The following is a 19038-nucleotide window of genomic DNA, read 5'->3' on the forward strand; positions in this document are numbered from 1 at the left end:
TCATAAAAGACTGATTTCTACGCATTAACAATTTTGCTTGAAAAATTCTGCTCTGTACTCAAAAATTAAAAAATAGAAGAGTCACTAACATACACAGAGATAAGAATTATGATAAACAAAATGTGACACAAGGATCTATAAAAAATGTTATCTAAAAGAACTTATGAGGTTTATTGGCAAATATTGTAAATCATCGTTCGGCTGAAATTACATTTTTTTGTTAAATCATTGGTTACAATTTACAATTATTACGTAAGTATATCAGTAAATATATAATTTTAAACTAAAAAAAAGAAAGTTTCATTCACAATCGGATCGATAAAACCCATTTTCCACACATACGTAGTAAAAAAAAACATTTTGTCTAATTTGTTAAAAATTCTTTTAATCTCCTGATGATCCAGCAATAGCGAAATATGAAGGGCAGATGCAAAAAAAAAATACATTTTCTAACCACTTCTTAAAAAGTAACATTTCGAAACTTCAGTCAATTTTGAAAAGTGACACATTAGGTAAGTACATGTCAAACTTGAAAAAATGTATTATTTTGTTATTTTATTGTTAATTATTATTAGTAGCAAAAGCTGTACTAAGGTCTTTCATGGATATTTTATTCTTGACGTGTTCGCCGTTCAAATGAACTCCTGGGTTGAGAAGGCGTTGAAAACTGTCAATTGTTTTGCTTTTTTAAAGAGTAAATTGACAGTTGTAATTATAGCATGTTGACAGCTAACCTAAAATGTACTTATACTTAAACAAAACATTTTTCTGTTATTTTTTTCTTTCTTTGCAATGTTTAATATAAAACATTGAATAACTAACGATGTCTATTCTCGAAGCAAATATCTAAAGGCACCCTTTGCTAGAAACAAACATGTTCAATCATGTGCCAATTAAACATAAACAAATGTCATTTGTGTCAAACGGCGGGAAATTTTTCATTGTTCCAAATGGTTTACTTTTTCAACACCTACTCAGCACAGATTTTCATTTGAACGCCTGATACATACTTAGTAGCTAAAAAAAAATTACAATTTTTTTTTAAAGAAATACGACTTCCGATAATAAAAAAATATATAATTCAAAAAGATACTTATTATCTACCGTATGTCCCCGGATTGAGTTTACAAGAGGAAAAAAAATTTTTTTGATTTTACGCAAAAATTTCAGAGCAATAACATTTTTTGCTTCATTTGAAACTTCCATTTTCCACTATAATAAAAATGTAAATATTCGTTTGTTCAAAATATTAAATCCCCGAAAGTTCTTTACCGATTGCTTTGAAATTTTGACGTTGCATTCGAATACGCGCGTGTTTATGTACCTATATTTGTTATTTATTATTATTAGTTGTTTATTATACGAGTGTGGATTAACGAGTAACTCCACATGAGTATAATATAACATTTTATCCAAAATCGTGTGTATGTAATTGATTTAAATATTGAAATAATATTTATAAAAGTTTGACAAGAATATATTCCAAGGGAATTGTGGGATGGTTGTTATTGTGACATTTTGTTTTGTTTGTGGCTGTTATAATGATTTTTCCATATTTATTGACGAAACTGTGAAAAAACCTAATTATTATGTGAGTCCGAGTTTTTCTCACACTAGTGGGTATTGTATTAATGAAACATATTCCTTGCCTCAAATGACCACAGTAATTAGCTTATTACACACGATTTTGGATAAAACAATTTTTTGACAGCCATAGCAACGTGTGGCCGGGTACTTTTTTTTGACTGAGCTTCAGCAATGCGTGGCCGGGTGCAGCTAGTGGTAAATAAAAAGTAAATTACATATATAATTTTAATACATAACTGAAACTATTATACAAATACATTCTGCTCTGAATTTTTATAATTAAAGCGCATTGTATGAAGTGGACGTAAAACAGCCGGCTTTAAACTGCATTTAAATAAAATTTGAATAAATAACTACAGTTAATTACAGAACGTAAAGCTGCAATTATTCACAACAGTTGACAAGACTAAATACACTGTGAATTATTTCATTCAAAGGATCGATTTGTCATGTCCACAACTTAAATTAATCCAAAAAACATTTTCATAGTTTGCAAATTTTCAACAGTGCCAAAAATTTTTTTATTTTTAATAGCGTTATGGTATAATAATCCAGCGTGAAGAGGCATTTGACAGGTACTTCGTTGAAAATAAAAACACATAATGTCAATCATTTGAAATATTTTTTAATTAAAAGAGATAGGATTTGCTATTTTTTTCCACAATTTTGAACTAAGCCGGAACGGTAGTTTATACAATTTTAAGAAGAATAAAAAATTTTCTTAATGCAGTAGCAGCTAGACATTTCTATTTATTCCTTTCTCGATAAAAAATATTCTTGATGATGTAGAAAAGCATTTGCGACAATTTTTGCAACAATACATTCATTTACAACAAATATGCAACAATTCTTGACACTGCACTAAATTACTCATTGGTTCTAGACTCGATAAAAACGACTTCAATCAAGGACATCTATGCATTCCATTCCACTTTGCCTTTTCCAAGTGCAAATGTATAATTGACACCAATAAATGTAATTTATGCTAAATTATCCAAAAAACCCACTTTAATTTGACACTAAAACCGAAAACTGAGACTCAACACCGGAATTAAAATATACTAATAATTGTCGTTCTTAAAAAATTCTTATTAAATGTCGGCAGCACATACAGTGCGTTCGTAAAGTTCTGAATAAATTCGATAAAATTGTAAATATTAATTTCTGAGAAAAACCTCGAAGAGGTCAACTTTATTTTTAAAAAGTGCATGTTGTACAGTACGTTATTTAAGTTGACAGCTTGTCGTCTCCTAATAATGACGTCATCAATAATTTTTTTAAATGACAACCCTAACTTTTTTCATCTTTTTCTGGTAGACCTTCTTAGTACTTAAACGTCTAATGAAAAAAATTGATGCCTTACATAACAATTTTTTTGAGAAAATGACAACAAAATGACACTTTGTACACTGCGCTCAATAATGTCAGGGCTTATTTGTTCCGTTTCAGTGCGAATTTTCTACCGCAAATCGTTCTAAATTGTTTGGTCTATTAAAATAAACCTTCCATTGTAACTAAATTAAACCTTCCATTGTAACTAAATCTATTGAAAAAAAAAAATTTAAGTAAAAAATTAAATTAAATTTTTTGAAGTAAAATGTGTCATTTTCTCAAAAAAATTGTTATGTAAGGTGTCAATTTTTTTTATTGATCGTTTAGCTAGTACGAAGGCGTACCAGAAAAATAAGAAAAAAATGGGGGTTGTCATTTAAAAAATATATTGATGACGTCACTATTAGGAGATGATAAGCTGTCAATATAAGCAAAATACGGAACAATATGCACTTTTTAAAAACAAAGTTGACCTGTTCAAGGATTTTTCTCAGAAATTAATACTTACAGTTTTATCGAATTTATTCCAAACTTTACGAACGCACTGTATAGTAAAAACGTTTTAGATGTGGATTGTCAAACTCAAGGTTGCTTAAAATTTATGATTGGACTGTACTTTAGTGAGAAATCTGTCATAAATTCCAAATACCTTACAAGCGCGCCTAGTTACTTTTCCTGGTTGTGCCAACTTAACGACAAGTCCCCAATCCATCTATAACGTTCCGACCATAGCAGTTTGTTGAAAAAATTTAACATCACGAACATTATTTTTTAAAAAACACACTTTTCTTCTTAAGAATCAGATTTTTTCGTTCCTTAATACATATCAATATTATGTTTAACGTAACAATCGTAAAATGTTTGTGATGAAGCCTTTACTAATTAAAATTGAAAATAGTAAAATGTACATCAGCAAGAGTCAAGCGTGAACTGTTATAATAAATAATAAAAAAAAAATTCGGTACATTTATTGTAACTGATTAGTTGTTGATGTATACACTAGGTAAGTATTTATGAATATTTTTGCAGCATGATGCAAGTAAATCATTTGAAGTATTTCCTGTTAGAAAATGCTATACAATAGAAGCACTCATTAGATAAACATATCTATATTTACCTGAATTCTGATAATAGATAGACCCTAAATAAAAACAAACAAGTTTGACACTGCTAATTTTTCTTCTTGAGTCGATAGATAATTAATTAATGCATTTAGAGTGCTGATAGGATTTGTTTTTTGATTTTTGTCCAAATTGATAAGAGGTGCCAGTGTGCAAAATTTAGGTGAAGTGGAAGTAAAAAAGCTGACCTTGCTTTGCGTTCGTGCCATTTCAGCTCCGGTTTCAGTCAGCAAATCACCCTTTGTTTATTTTCCGGTACGACTTTCGACAATCCGGACACGATCTGCTTTCAGGAAGCACGACGTAAAACCACAACGTTCAGCGCGCGACTGCTGGTCTAGGTGTGAATTTGCTGAACTTCAGTTTCAGCCTTCAGCAGACGCGGGACCACCAGCGAAGCACGCAGCCGAGTGAGCGCCGATCGGACTTCTATTCCACATTAATATTAAGTTAATCAAGTAATTAAGAGAGTCGTTAAATTAATCGCATTGTTTACTCAGCCATCAGCACGAGGCGCGCCCATTATTATAATGTGATAATTTAAAAGTGCCATTTTAAGAACTGTAAACACTAGAGCAAAATGGCGAAGTCGCCGAAGAGACTCGCTTTAAAATCGAATTTCAACGGTTGACGTTTCTTCTGATGCGTTGAGGTGGAAGCTGCTTGACGTTGTTTTCGGAGAAATTTCTTTGACTCTTTGAGTCCTACTGGGAAATGTTCAAACGCAAATATCAAATAAACTGCAATACGACTTCTTAAAAATTATCTTTCTGTGCCGGTTACAGTTTTTTTTCAAAATATTTAAACGGTGGCTCAGTTTTAGTGTTAATGAAGTTGTTTAAACACGATATGAACAGATCTTTAAAAACATAAGAGAGCTTTGATAGTATAAAAATGGAATTGTTTTAACTGAATGAAAACTGAATTATTATTTTTGCACTCAAGTGTGCTCATTCCAGTTAGAAAAACTCTTTAAAATAACGAGGATGGATAAAAAAAAGTTTCCGAAAAGAAAACATGGAACATGTACAATTTTGGTTGAAACCATTGTTTTCACAAAAAATATGTTGAAAATCGCCAATTTTGTGAGGTAGCAACGAATTCTGAGAGAAAAACATGAGAGAATTTATTTCACCGCTTAAAGTGTAAACATAACCTTACTTTGGCAGCGATACATCGATACATTGTTTATGTTACAGGAAAATATGTTTTTGATATGTGAAATAATAAAGGAAATTGTTCAAGTATGTATTAACCGATAGAGTAGAGAGGAAACTTACAGTTTTTATAAATCCAAACTAAATTTTCATAAAATAATAATCAGTGGAAGTATTGCCAACTGTAAAAACTTGCTTTACCAATTTTTAATTAAGCTGTCATATATCGTGCGTTCAAGTAAAATCCTGGGGTGAGTGGGCGTTGGAAAAATTAAACCGTTTAGAACAGTGTAAAGTTTGAATTTCCCGCCGTTTGACACGAATGACATTTGTTTATGTTTAATCGGCACATGATTGAAAATGCTTGTTTTCAGCAAAGGGTGCCCTTAGATATTTGGTTCGAGAATAGGAATCGTTAAGTTATTCTATTTTTAATGTAAAACAAGAAAGGTTTTTCGGCTCTAAATTTTAGGTTAGCTGTCAACATGCTCCAATTAGTCTACGCTTTAAAAAAGCACAACAATTGACGGTTTCCAACGCCTTCCCAGCTCAGGATTTTATTTGAACGCGCGATAGTTAAATCGATTAAAATCGATGTGACCTGACTTGACGTGACTTAGTAGCAAGATGGCCGTTCAACGTTAAAAAGTAGACTTTTGTCTTTAGTAGACTTTACCAACGTTATTGAACCTTCAAGTACTATAGTCTATTTTTTCCTGGTAGGCGCGTGCGTGCGCATCTCCGAAAGGTAGAATCACATAGCTAAGATTTTTAGCAGGATGCAGGAATTCTTTGTATTTTTGGTTGCATATTATCTAGGGGGATCAGTATTTGTGGTTGCATATTAAAACTCATGTTTATGGTTTAATTTTTGTATAATTTGTAAAATGTAAACAAAAAAGTTTATGAATAAACTCGTGGAAATAGTGACAACAAATATTATATGTACAACATTTTTTATTTTATACATACACGAGTTAAATTGGGTACAAAACAAATCGAAAATAAAATAATCATCACCGCACATTTCACCTAAAAAAAATTACAATGACATTGACAAAAATTGACAGTTCACATGAAAGCGGCAAAAATTTCATAACATGAACATGGCCTGCTTCGACTACAATAATTTATAATAACCATGTATCTTGCCAGAGAAAAGGAAAAGGCTTAATTTTATACATATAGGCAGTGATTCTAGATTCCAGAAAAATGAGTGCACTGTTTTTTGAATGAGATATTTTTGATGTTCATCCAATTGAATCATACATTTCCTATCAGGTTTCTTCGGTGCCTCTAATTGGGCACACTTCTTTTCTTCCGCCAAGTATCGTTGAATGGTTCTAAATCCACAACCTTCAACACAAAATAATTAAGCTGTGATACAACAAAAAAAAAACTCAAAAATCAATACCAGTATAATCTGCAGTTTTTTTCCATTTGAGCCGTCTTGGTTAACTCGGCAAAATCCTTGGAGATCCCACGAAATACTTTAACGATCATTTCTTTCTCGGCTTAATAAAAGACTGTTACTTGCTGTTAGCATAAATCCAACTTACGCCGTTTATTTGGTGATCGAAATCGAGACATCTTGTTGACATATAAAAACTTCTTAACCTCTAAGAACTAAGAACTGTTTTTTTAATAAATAACCAGACACAACACAAAACAAACACAAAACACGAAAGGAGAACTAAGACACGATTGGTATATTCTTTGGACACGTTGAAACAAAAATGGCAGCTTGGACCTGATTGACAGTACAGAACACTGTAATATTGCACATTTCTCTAGTGTAAGTAGAAAAATAAAGTAACCAATAGGAAAGTCGCATTTCGTTGCAGGATTTTGTAAATGCGCACGCACGCGCCTACCAGGAAAAAACAGACTTTAATAAATATTTCAACAAGAGAATTAGGAATTACTGGCGCCTTAAAATTTGAAAATTGTCATTCTACTGTAACTGCCGCAAAAGAAAATAAATAAGTTCATGTTCGACCTTTTTTGTGATCCGCTTGAAGATAAAATAGTATACATGGTGTCTCAGCTCAGATTTTCGAGCCTAATATCTCGGTTATTTGGCAACGGATTTTTATGAAATATAAAATGCAGATATTTTAGACCGTGAAGGCTCAATTAGTAATAATAAAATTACCTCAAGTTGAAAAATGTAATTTTAACACATGTTTCCTTCATCGAAAATTATGCGCGATTATTATTAGATTGTTAAACATTAAAAAATAGGGGTCTACACAAACAATTAAGTAAATCACTTGTCTGATTCAATGAAAAGATTAGATTTTGTCATTAAAAATTTAATGTAAAATTTGAAGGTATTTGAACAGTTACCTTTTGAAACAATTGATGATTAATTGCCAAGTAACATTTTGTACACCCTTTAAAATCTGTCAAAATTGGGCGCGCTTTATTAGAAACGTCAAATTGTGAAAATTTATTGAAAATACTCTAAAAATAGACTACAGCGGCAGAAATTTCAATATTGTTGAAAAAGGAAAAAAAAAGTTGCCTATGGAGGATGTCGTAAGAACTTCAATGACACAGTTCGTTTTCTCGTGGAACACTATCCAAATGTATTCTTTACAAAATGTAAGGTTAAGAGAGTCGTCAACTTATTTGAAGACACAGGAAGCGTACGTGAACTAAATTACCTTGCTAAAATATCCCGATCGTGTTTTAGTCCTTTATGGAAGAATTAAAGCATCCAATATAATAAATTACGTCCAAATGTTGTCTTTAACTTTGTAAGTGTTTGTAAGGTTAGCAAGTGTCAAATATGTCACCTGCGCTTCTGCGAAAAGGGATGACCAAAATTCTGCAAAATTGCGCGTTTGTTTCATACACGTCTACGTTTTTGCATTTGCAGCCACGTTTAACATAGTTTTTTGGTTTTTTCTTGCAAACCAGACGTCTTTCAAGGACGAGTTTTTCCTTACATTTTTTTTATTGACGATCAATTTTTTATGTAAATTTTAATTGATTCAACATTTTAAAAAGGCATGTAAAAATTACGTTTTAAAGACTTGGGTGATTGCATTAATGGGATTTTATTCTTCACCGTCTAAAATATCTGCATTTTAAATTTCACAAAAATCCGCTGGAAAATAACTGAGTTATTAGGCTCGAAAGTATTAGCTGAGACACCTTGTATACTCGTATCATCATTCAGAGTAGAAGGTGTTTTTGTGCTTCGCCCAGTTGCCGACCTCGATTTTGCCTCGGTCTTCAATCTCTGTGTGTAAAGCCCATGGGCTTTACACAAAAAGACTCACTTCTACTCTTAATGATATAATCTATTGTAGAGGAATCGTGAGATTATATTCGTGTTTTATGGTTGTATCGGGTGTTCATTTAAATGTATCCTCAAAGTAGGCGTTGAAGAGTCGACTGTGAACGCACCACGGATTGCAGATCACGGATCACCTGTTTAAATCTAACCTCACATTTGCGTTGTTTGTGTTTTTACAGACTGACGAGGGTAAGTACAAGTGCTTTTTTGTTAGAAAATTAAATTTCATTCAAGGGCAAATTTTTATTTTTTCTCTTTGAAGTTTTTAATAATACCTTTGCGTAGGAAAATTTGAACAGCCCTGGTTTATGTTGGAGGAAAATTTAATAACAATGACCAAATGAACATAAGCAAAAATAAAAAAATCGATTAAGTATATTTTTTGATAAAAAATATAAAAGTAATTTCAATTTAATAGGTGAAGTTTTTTTGGTTTAGAATTTTTTTCTTATTAAAGCTATTTTCTCAAGAACTTCTGTACTATCTCTTTAAAATCTAATAAGACAATGCCTTACAAGTTTTTCTTGCTTTCGGAGTTTCGCATGATAAAGGAACATCAGCAATTCCCGTTCCACAAGCTCACGCTGTGCATTCACATTCATTAATTTTTTTCTGCGAGCTTAAGATAAAGTCGGCTCCGTAGATGTAATAAATAGATGTTTCTGGAATAAAGTAATCGTAAAAATTAGTTACCAAGTTCGAGTCGCATCATCCTTTCATTTTAAAGTTTCTGTCGGTTTTAAGAATGGCCACGACTCCACCAACTTCCAACTCAATAGAAACTTTCTGCAAACTTCTGCTTCATCTCCAAGTACACAAAGAACGTGCCACCTGAATAATCAGGATCAGGTACGGTTCTCTTGCCCCTAACTGTCATACAAGTTGACTTAGTCAAAGTTATAATTAGAGAGGACGCGTGAAGGCTTTGATGCAAGAAAGGGTGCAAGTTGGGAAGGTGCACCGCACCGCGTATTTAAAAAATGTCTTTTTTCTAGTCGTGTCTCTTTAATGTCAGTTTTAACAAATACAACAAATAATTAAGTTGCTGCATGTCCAGGTGTAAATAAATGGAATGACACGTGTGGGGGAGCACGTCGTCTTATTGAAATAGTGTTATTCAGTTCTTCACCTCTATTGTGTCACCTCTTACGTGGTCGATATAGTGGGCGACGGATAATTGAGAGAGAAAAGAATAATTCTGAAAGATCTCTTACGCACGGCGCTTTCATAAAAAACGAACGAAATAAATTAAGAACAGATGCTCCAATATCTATCATTTTTCATATCACTGATGGTCCACGTGATCCGATTCGTTCCATTTTCGTCGTTATTTTCCTGCAGATTCAAATTCACCTCGATGTAAACAACAATGATTAGATGGCAGCACTTTGATTAATATTAATTGTGTACAAACAGATGGCGTCCGTGTCTGCCATGACGCCATGACATAACGAACGTCGACGCGTTTTATTAATTCGTCGAGACATTAATGGATGGGGTGGTCGGGTGCGTCCTTATTTATAGATCAAAGACTTAACATGTGAATTTATGCACTTTGTCAAAACTGTGCGATATTTCATTTTAGTTATGGCGAATTCGTGCAGTCGAGTATGATTGTATGATTTCGTGTCTAATTTCGTACTGCGTAAAATTAGATTCGGAGGGAAATTAATGGCTTCGTTACGGACGTAAATGTTTCGAGGAGGCTTAATGTAAACGCAGTTAAGTGGATGGGAGATTATTACATTTTTCAGATGATTTTCATCATTTGCACGCGCATGCAATTTTCAGGTGAAAATTGTGTTAAAAATGTGCCGACATGATTGAAAATTATTTTACACTAGGGGCACAAAATGGGGTGCGAGCTCACCACACAGGAATTTTAGAATGAAGACGGAAACGAAGCAACTTGACATGATCTTCCGAAAAACCTCACAAGACCACTCTTCCCACTAAATTTTATCAGGTGGAGTTTATTAGGGCGATTGGCGAATCTTTGGTACTAACCAAAGGACCATCCCCAGGGTCAACCGACCAATCGGTGCGCGAGACAGACCATTCGCTGATGCATAAAAGCGGGCGCAACCGATCCATCGGTCACCGAGCACTGTGGCCAAGCGCTTAGCGCGTCACTTTGCATTCTGGAGGTGGCGAGTTCAAACCCCAGAGCAGCCTGACCTGGTGTGGGTTTTTTTCAGGGGTTTTCCCACACCACCACATCTTGATATGAGCACAGGTCTCATATCGAAGATAAGGCGAATGCTGGGTCAGCCTTCCCTCGGGGAGAATGAAAAATTGCACCTTTACCTCATTCGTCTCGATCGTCTTGAGATAGACGTGTCGTTTATTTTATCCTACTTGTGCTCTTGTCAGAGCCACTTCAATTCTGTGGGGCAGGAGCTCTCTCCCAACGCAATAAAAGACGGCGACTGGCGTCCTCGTCCCGAAGCTTCAACGCTCCGGAGAAGAATCCAGGTTTAACACAGGTCGTGGTTTTTGGAAAAATGGAGAGGGAACTTACAAGACAAGGATTTAAAAATGAAGATGGAGATAAATACTTCTAAAAGTAGAATCACAATCACAGACACAATCTCTCCAAGAACTTAACAAGACCATTCACCCCACTAATTTTTAGTCGGTAGATTAGATCATGTTGTTGCTTTTAGTAGTAAATACAAAATGGAGCACGACCTCACAAGGCAAGAATTTCAAAATGAAAATGGAAGTCAACGCTTCTAAAAGTAGAGTACCTTGCCACAATCTCTTTAAAAAACTTGACAAAGAACACTCGTTCCACTAATTTTTTGTCGATGGAGTTTATTAGGTCCAGGTCTAGATCATGTCGTTGCTTTTGGACATCGACGGCGAAAGCTTCCTCCCAGTCCCGGCATACTCCGTCGACCTCTTGTCCGCCTGGACCGCCGCGACTATTGAAGCGGCTCGTTTGTCGTTGCTGTCAGCGGAACTCTCTCCCGAAGTGGTCTCAGGAGCGTACTTCCTCTCCAGTTCTTCCAACTCCTTCTTTCTTCCCGTAATCCAGTCTTCGTAGAGGTCGGGTCGGTAGCCGACCGGTTCGTCCCAGCCTTTCCTGCAGTTGTCTACGATCCACTTGTGCCTCTGATCCGACACGATCCTGCAAAAGTCAATGACAAATCCGTCTCATCTGGGGTACAACTCACGTGATTGCGTTCACCCAGAAGGTGTCGTCGTTCTTCTCGATGACCACCGACGATCTGTCTTCCAAGTTTCTACAACAAGAAGAAGAGGATTTGAAGATTTGGGGATTTTAAAGGGACTCACGCGTAGTCTTCGGGGTCGCGAGCTGTGACGATGCTTTTGCTTATGGGGTTGTAGAAACCGTCACCGGTGTCGTAGCAGTCGTGCTCGATAGGTCTTGTCGGCTGCTGGTTGGTCTCGAATTCGCGGCCGGCTGGTTGAAGGCCTTCTCGTATCGAAACGTTAAATCTAAAATAAATTTGACCATCATGTGTTTCGAGTGTGGCTTCGAGAAAACCTTCTGTCCGGCATTACGCAGTACGTCCAGTTGTCCATATAGTCCAAACCGTCAATATTTGAAAATTTGTAAGCCATCATTTTGCCCTTCTCCCAGTACCCTTCCAGTTTTTGGCCCATCGGGTACATCAACACTCCTTCTCCGTGAAACATGCCGTCTTCAAATCCTCCTTCGTATTCACATCCTGTTCAAGAAAAAATACTTTCACTTTCATACTTTCATCCCACAATCTAGATATATATATTTTTTTAATTAGCCTTTCCCCTTTCACCACTTGGCCTATCAGGTACCTTTGCGGTCGGCTTGTTTTTCTCATTTTTCCTTTATGTGGTGCGGCAGGGCTCCGGGGTACTTTCCCCGGCTACCCACGCCCACCCTCTCTCTTCTCCTTTTTCTGGACGACACAACACGAATACAACAACACACAACATCCATGGGAGGCCCATCCGGCCTGGGATTCGAACCCTGCTGACTCCGCGGTGGTGTCGGAAGAGTGTCGCTCTTCCTTCCACCACCCTACCGTCAGCCCCTGATAGACATACACACACATCCATGGCCCGGCGGAGGTTCCTTCCTTTGAAAAAATCATCCCCCTTCAGTGAGATTCGAACCCACTAGCGCCGGGACCGCGACCTCGGAGCACTGTCTTCGACAGCCGTGCGGCCACCCAGCTACCCCACAATCTAGATTATTCAATGACTTTTTCTAATTATTTTTACTGCTGGAATGTTATGCAAACCGTGTGTTGTGTCAACATTTTTCAGATGAAACGGTTCTAATAAACAAAACTGCACACTTTGGAATGCGTTTATTTTGCAAAAAAAATGTCCTTGGCATTTTAATTCTTCCAATTCGAGTACAGACGATTCAAAACACGACAACTAATTGTTAATTAACGCTAAACTGAATCGTTGATTGGGGTTTTGTTCTGTTTTTTTCATTATTATTTAATTTGACTTTGTTCCAAGTTGTGGATTGTTTGTAACTCGATATTGGTCTTTTGTGACACGTGCAAACGAATTCTTCTCGTTTAGAGGACTGCTAGAGGCACGGCAGCTTTGTTACTAAAATGACTTGGCATTTCTGCCATCAAAGTTTAATTAGTGTAACTGGAACCGATATTGATTAAACTTCCTAATTATGTTGAAATATTGTTAGAATTGCAAATTCTATTCGGAAGCCGTACTAACTTTATAATTTCATTACGAATTAAGAAAATAAGATACTTTTAGGTCACAAATACTATAAATTAATTTGTCTTGAAGATATTATTCATACGAGGGCTGTTTGAAAATTTTACAGAAATGCGAGTTTAAGAAGAATCCGTTTTAAAGCCACAGTGAGGATTTTGACACTCGAAGTAGGTACATTCGAGCTGGGACCTACAAAAAGTTTTTGCAGAAAATAATCGTCAGTGTAAGACTTCGGATAAGACATGAATCCAGTTCACACCTCTAACTACAAGACAAAAAAAAAAAAAATCAGTGGTGACGTCATGGTAGCTTTTATAGAATTTGGTATTCTGGTATGCTATATCAAAATCTGAAAGCGAAATTACACATGGACACATGGAAAATGGCATTTGCGTGCCTTGACAAGAAAATATAACAGGAATTTTTAATGAAAGATTTTAGGTTGGCAGCGCTGAATGTTAACGTCATGTGGAATTTTTGCACAATTTTTTAAGTGTGAAATATTATTGTTGGGCAAATTTGTATCCTTTATCGCAAGCTGTACATTGTGTATAGCAGAAGTCGAATCACTAGAGAGGCCGAGAGGGTTATCAGACCTACGGGCGGGCGGCCACCAGGTCGGCAACCCTCATTGAGAACTGGTGACGGGTTGCTCCTTCTAAACCTGGATGTGAGAAGGCGATTTTCTTGTCGGATTTGGATTCAACACACTTAAATCTGCAAAGACCGCAGAAATTTCGATGAGACGATGGGAGAGAACTAGTAGATTGTTTTACAAGTAAAGAAAAATGAAGGTTTACTAGTGAGTCAAAAACGTGTTATTATTACATTTTCACGAGTTAGTAAACCTTCACTTTTCTTACGAGTTGAATATGGTATTTTTTTTATGTTCTCAATGGAAACGTTTGAATGAAAAAGTAATTGTTTACACAAATTACTTGCTTCAATCAAAGTTTTATTTTTGCAAAACATACGTAGTTACGAATAAACAAACAAAATAATTGTGAAAATATTAATCTTGTCAGATGAAGCTTGCTCGAAGATTCTCCTGAAATATTAGCAACAGCATAAGAAGTGACTTCAAATTTACTATCTACGAAGCCGAGAAGTATATCAAATGTTACGAGATGTTTTTCAGTTGGAGAGCTCAAAAATGTTGGAAAACTAAACTAAAGAGCGATCAAATTAATTTGTAATCAGTTATCCATGAATCCGAAATCGTACGTCGTTACTTGAACTCCACGCTCCAATAATCACAGCGCGAAACACAAGTTAGATCTCGACATATCAATCGCAAAAGGCGTACGGATTTAAATCCATGGATGACTCGATTACAAATTAATTTGATTGCTCGATATTATGTTGGTATTTTTTTTGGAAAAGGTAATTATTGCATACATTTTAAAATATATTTTTTCTTCAAACGTCCGTAAAATATGACATTGCACTGGTGCATTGATAATGCTAAAGTGTCACTTCACTGTCATGGCATCTAACGAGCTGACCAGCGTCCGTGAAGTTATTATCTCCACTGAGGAGCGTCCGTGAAGTTATTATCTCCCCTGAGGGGGTCCGTGAAGTTGTTATCTCCGCTGATGAGCGGCTGTAAAGTAAACTAGATAAATCATTTGAAATTCCTACCTGGTTTCTTAACATGTCTTAAATAATTTGTTATGAAGGTTTGAAGAAAAAAATAGTATATGTTATTCGAAGCAAAAATGGTTTTATGTGCTTTGGCTAGTTTGTCTGCCTCACTGCGTTCGGCAGCCATAACATAATATATATATTTGTTGTTAATCTAAAACAACATTCAAATTTCCAAGAGGATTTGCAGCGGTCAAGCGTCAACACTTTGGTAAATACATCAACGAAGGACTTCCTTTACATTGATACTTCACGTGGATTTTTGAACCAACTGTATGTACCCTTAACATTAATAATTGCGAAAATAAATCGTTTAAAAAATGTGTTACTGCATTGCTAATGACGAAATTGTTACTAACGAGTAAAGTGGCACTTGTCTTTATTGATTTCTACCTAGTGAAATTACTGGTTTCAATTGAACACACAAAAAAAAATGTTTTTGCAGACCAGTGATTCTGAAAGTCAAGAGGGATATTTTTGATTAAGGGGCTTCGAAAAGGTAAAATAATAACCGAGAGTATTATAGTCTTGAATGAAATGAAATGAAAGAATCATCAGGAAAATGTTGCGCTAGCAAACCAAAATATCTTTGTCGAGATAATGTCCATGGCAAGAGCTGATAAATTAAAAAAGAATTTGTTTTTTGTGTCAAAATATGTCAGCTACACATAACCTTACTACACCTTGTAAGAATAGAGAATGAAACAAGGAGGTAATTTATAATATGTATTTTATCATAAAGAGTGTTGAAAGACCTTCAACATGAGATATTTTAATTCTGCTTTTTATTCCATCGATAACATGCTAGAGTACATGTGGTGTGTTATTAAGCTGCTCACACTTATCAATTATCCGTTATCTTAAATTATGCAAATTGCTAACAAGGAGTTAAGTAATATTAATATTAACGTGGGGGCCATGGAATGTTTGCACTTTTACTGATTATCAAAAAAATGTCACAGTGCATTCAAAGTGTCTTAAGTACAATGAGGTGTTGCTCCATCTTGCTGAAGATATCTCCCACCAATTCGTAAAAAAATGGTTGCATCATGCAATGACATGATTATTACTTTCAAAGAAAATTGGTCTTACTGGTCTCCTCCACTAAGTTCTACTCACACAGTAAGTTTCTCTCGGTGTAAAGAAGACCTAAGTATGTGTTTTCTGCGTTTCATGTTTGCATATTTTGTGAATTCACATACATATTCTGCATTATGAAACCAAGCTTCATCAGTAAAAAATGTTTTGCTTAAGGTGGCATCATCATTATGCAGCGTGTTTAAAAATCATTTACCGAACTGAAGCCTTTGTGCAGTTCCGGAACAGAAGTCATTCGGTGAGGATATAAATGTAAGTTATTTTTCTTGTGCAGCACGTTTCCACAGAATGATACACTTATTGAGATAAATGACGAAGGGAAGTTCATTCTCCATAATTTCCTCAATTGCATCAACAACTTCAGTAGTATGTTTTGTTTGCCGTCCGCTAGATTTTTGCTCCTGTTATGCTTCCAGTCTGCCAAAACAATTTCACGATCTAAACACCCCGGAAATTGTTTATAATCAGCGACAACTTGTGGAAACTGAAACTAAAATTCTTGCAAACAATGTTGCACTGAATGGGACCACACATCGTTAACCTTACGACCGTCGCAAAACTAACTTGTTATCATAAACGTTTTTTGCTCAGTTGAGTAAACCATTTTAGTTTAGAAAAAACTGTTTTCGATACGACACAGGATGAAAAACAATGATTCTGACGCAAAAACAATATTTGCGGTTAAACAACTTTTTGTCGCAGGGTTTTTGACCAGAAGTTTATTTAGACACATGATATAAGTTATTTTAAATTTTTTTCTGAGAAGCATTTTTTGAAAAAATCAATATTCGAATAAGTTAACAACCTTAGTTATTAAATTATTTCCAGTTAGAAGGACAATCTGTTCACTCAAAAAAAAATTGCACTCGTCTGTGCGTCGATGCATAAGAAATTCGAGGACGTTCATCGTCCTCGAGCAGTCTCGCTTTTTTCTTCCTGACGGAGCATCCGAAGGCATCCGAACGAGCGAAATAAAATAAAAACGTATAATAGGGGAGTGCACCCGGTCGCACATAAATCCCGTCCGGATCCCGGAATGTGTGCTCGTATGTTTATGTATCTGGACGTGGGCGGCGCTTCATTGATACGCATCGATCTTGGGAAAGGATCCCGAAGTCTCCTCCGGTCATCAGCCTTGTCGTGTCGAAGACACAATCCATTATCGCTGTTTCGCTACGAGAATTTTTTTTGCGCAAGAATTCCCTTCGATTTTCACGTAATCGCCGAGTTTATAGATTGACAGTCGGTGAGGACGTTCGTTTTTAGGCAGTCGATGACCCTTGCTACCCTTAGGGAAATTTCCCCGAGAGGTGTTTGTGTGTTTGAAAGGAGTGGCTGCGAGCGGTTCTCAACGACTCGATAACTCTGTCGTTACAGAACTTTCAAAGAACAAATGCTTGGCATTTCCGCAAATTTTTGACAGACTGAAGTTTTCTAAAATACAACACTACTAAATATTCATTGCATCATACATTTTTCTCCATGTTTGCATAAAACGGAAATAATGGAACCATACAATAGGTTTTTTTATCGGAAATTATCCACATACCGTGAGGGTAGAAATAATTGCCATAAATGGCCATCCCGAGTGCGTTCCATTTTCCAGTGTACGAACTCCCGGTGCAAAACTCAACAGTTTCCCTGTCATATGTGATAGTTCCCGCTAAATGAGCTTTTGATCCTTTTTCCGATTCCTCTCCCTCTTTGACCATGCTGTCCCAGTCAAGAGATAAGCTGATAGCTCTGTTTCTTTTCTTTGCCATTTTCGAACCGAATTCATTGTTGATAGCTTGCTGGAAAATATTTACAATTTAATTTCTTCATTACTTTCTGTTTAGCTTCGTGTACTGTAAGATTGAGTCCTTCGTGTACTGAGTCCATGTCTGGATAAATTAAAAAAATATGAAACTCGAATTCATTATAAAATGACAAAAATTGGCAGTTGTGTTGCAAATAATTTAATAAAGGCACACTTGATACTTATCTTGTAATGTTTTAGTTTAAAAGAAAATTCTCGCTAAAGAGAATCGTTTAGAAAAGAATTTTTGTAAATATTAGAACAAATAAATTGGTCGGAAATCAAAATGGAACACTGAAATATGAGTTACATTCCAAATTTCTACAGCTCAGATTTCTAACGACTAATGAGTTAATGGATAATACATAATAATTTTTTTTATCAATTGGACTTTTGCATAAGCACACCAAGGGCCGTGAGTAAAGATATGAGAGTTCTTTTCGAAAAGCTCAACTGGAAAAAAAATATACCCATTATTCCAAACTTTGATTAACACTGTATCTTAGGCTGTCCTTAGTAATAATCTAAATGGTTTCGTAACAAACAACTTACTGAAGCCCTCTTATTTAAATTATTGCACGATTAAAATAATTTGCAAAAAACAGGCTTTCAAATTTTTTGGAACTTCCAAAAACGAGTAAACAATTTAAGTATAGTTCGACGTATGAGTCAGAATGACGCGTCTTAAAGAAAAATTGCAAGCTTTTTTGATGTTTCATATTTTTAATGTTTAATGTTTCAATGTCATGAACAAGACACTCTAGAGACTGCAGAATACTGGTAGTGTCAGTTTTCGACACGAAGAAGGTCATCCAAGGCGACCAACACCAGCATAGACTCAATACATGATGACAAGACGAAATCCGAAACACAATGCTGCTCACATTACTAATGCCTTACGAGCTGTTACAGGGGTTATTATTTCATCAAACACTGTTAACGAAGACACCATTCTGATTGACGAGATTTAGTGGGAGAAGGCCAGGAGGGTCGTGAACGTAACATGGATCCACCTGTAGCTTCTGGCGGCGAAGTTATAACTGTTTCCGGTAGGGTCATTCTCATTATTAGAGCGCGGATTCCTAGGTATTATGCCATTGATAATTCTTAATGGCACAGCGTTAAAACTTTGTATATATATATATATAAACTACGACAAAAAAAAAAGAATGAACAATTTTTTTTTAAGCTTATTTGCTTATTTTTCATTTTCATGCATATTAATTTTTTTCGTGCCATTTTGGTGCATATTTCAGGAATTTTGGTGCAAATTTACGTTTTGACAAG

The 19038-nt window shown here is 35.4% G+C and overlaps 1 protein-coding gene and 1 long non-coding RNA gene across 4 annotated transcripts in view; both read right to left on the bottom strand.

The window, feature by feature from the left end:
* LOC138137430 (somatostatin receptor type 5-like) overlaps positions 1–19038 on the bottom strand; it is an 82587-nt gene that overhangs the window by 29515 nt on the left and 34034 nt on the right. The window contains exons 2-6 of one of the 3 annotated variants that reach the window (XR_011161729.1): positions 17503–17746; positions 12019–12202; positions 11805–11969; positions 11684–11752; positions 11255–11637 (exon numbers count right to left, since the gene is read on the bottom strand). The gene's annotated coding sequence lies outside the window, so the exon portion shown is untranslated. Of the gene's footprint in view, positions 1–4228; positions 4451–11254; positions 11638–11683; positions 11753–11804; positions 11970–12018; positions 12203–17502; positions 17747–19038 lie in introns of those variants that run through there. The other 2 variants (XM_069056810.1, XM_069056809.1) reach the window with 2 other exon arrangements.
* Positions 6054–11248, bottom strand: LOC138137433 (uncharacterized). Its single transcript, XR_011161730.1, has 2 exons — positions 6612–11248; positions 6054–6553 (listed from the first exon to the last, which is right to left on the bottom strand). It is a non-coding gene; the product is annotated as an uncharacterized lncRNA (long non-coding RNA).

The sequence above is a fragment of the Tenebrio molitor genome, chromosome 8 (genome assembly GCF_963966145.1).
Source record: "Tenebrio molitor chromosome 8, icTenMoli1.1, whole genome shotgun sequence".
NCBI classification, from domain to species: Eukaryota; Metazoa; Arthropoda; class Insecta; order Coleoptera; family Tenebrionidae; genus Tenebrio; species Tenebrio molitor.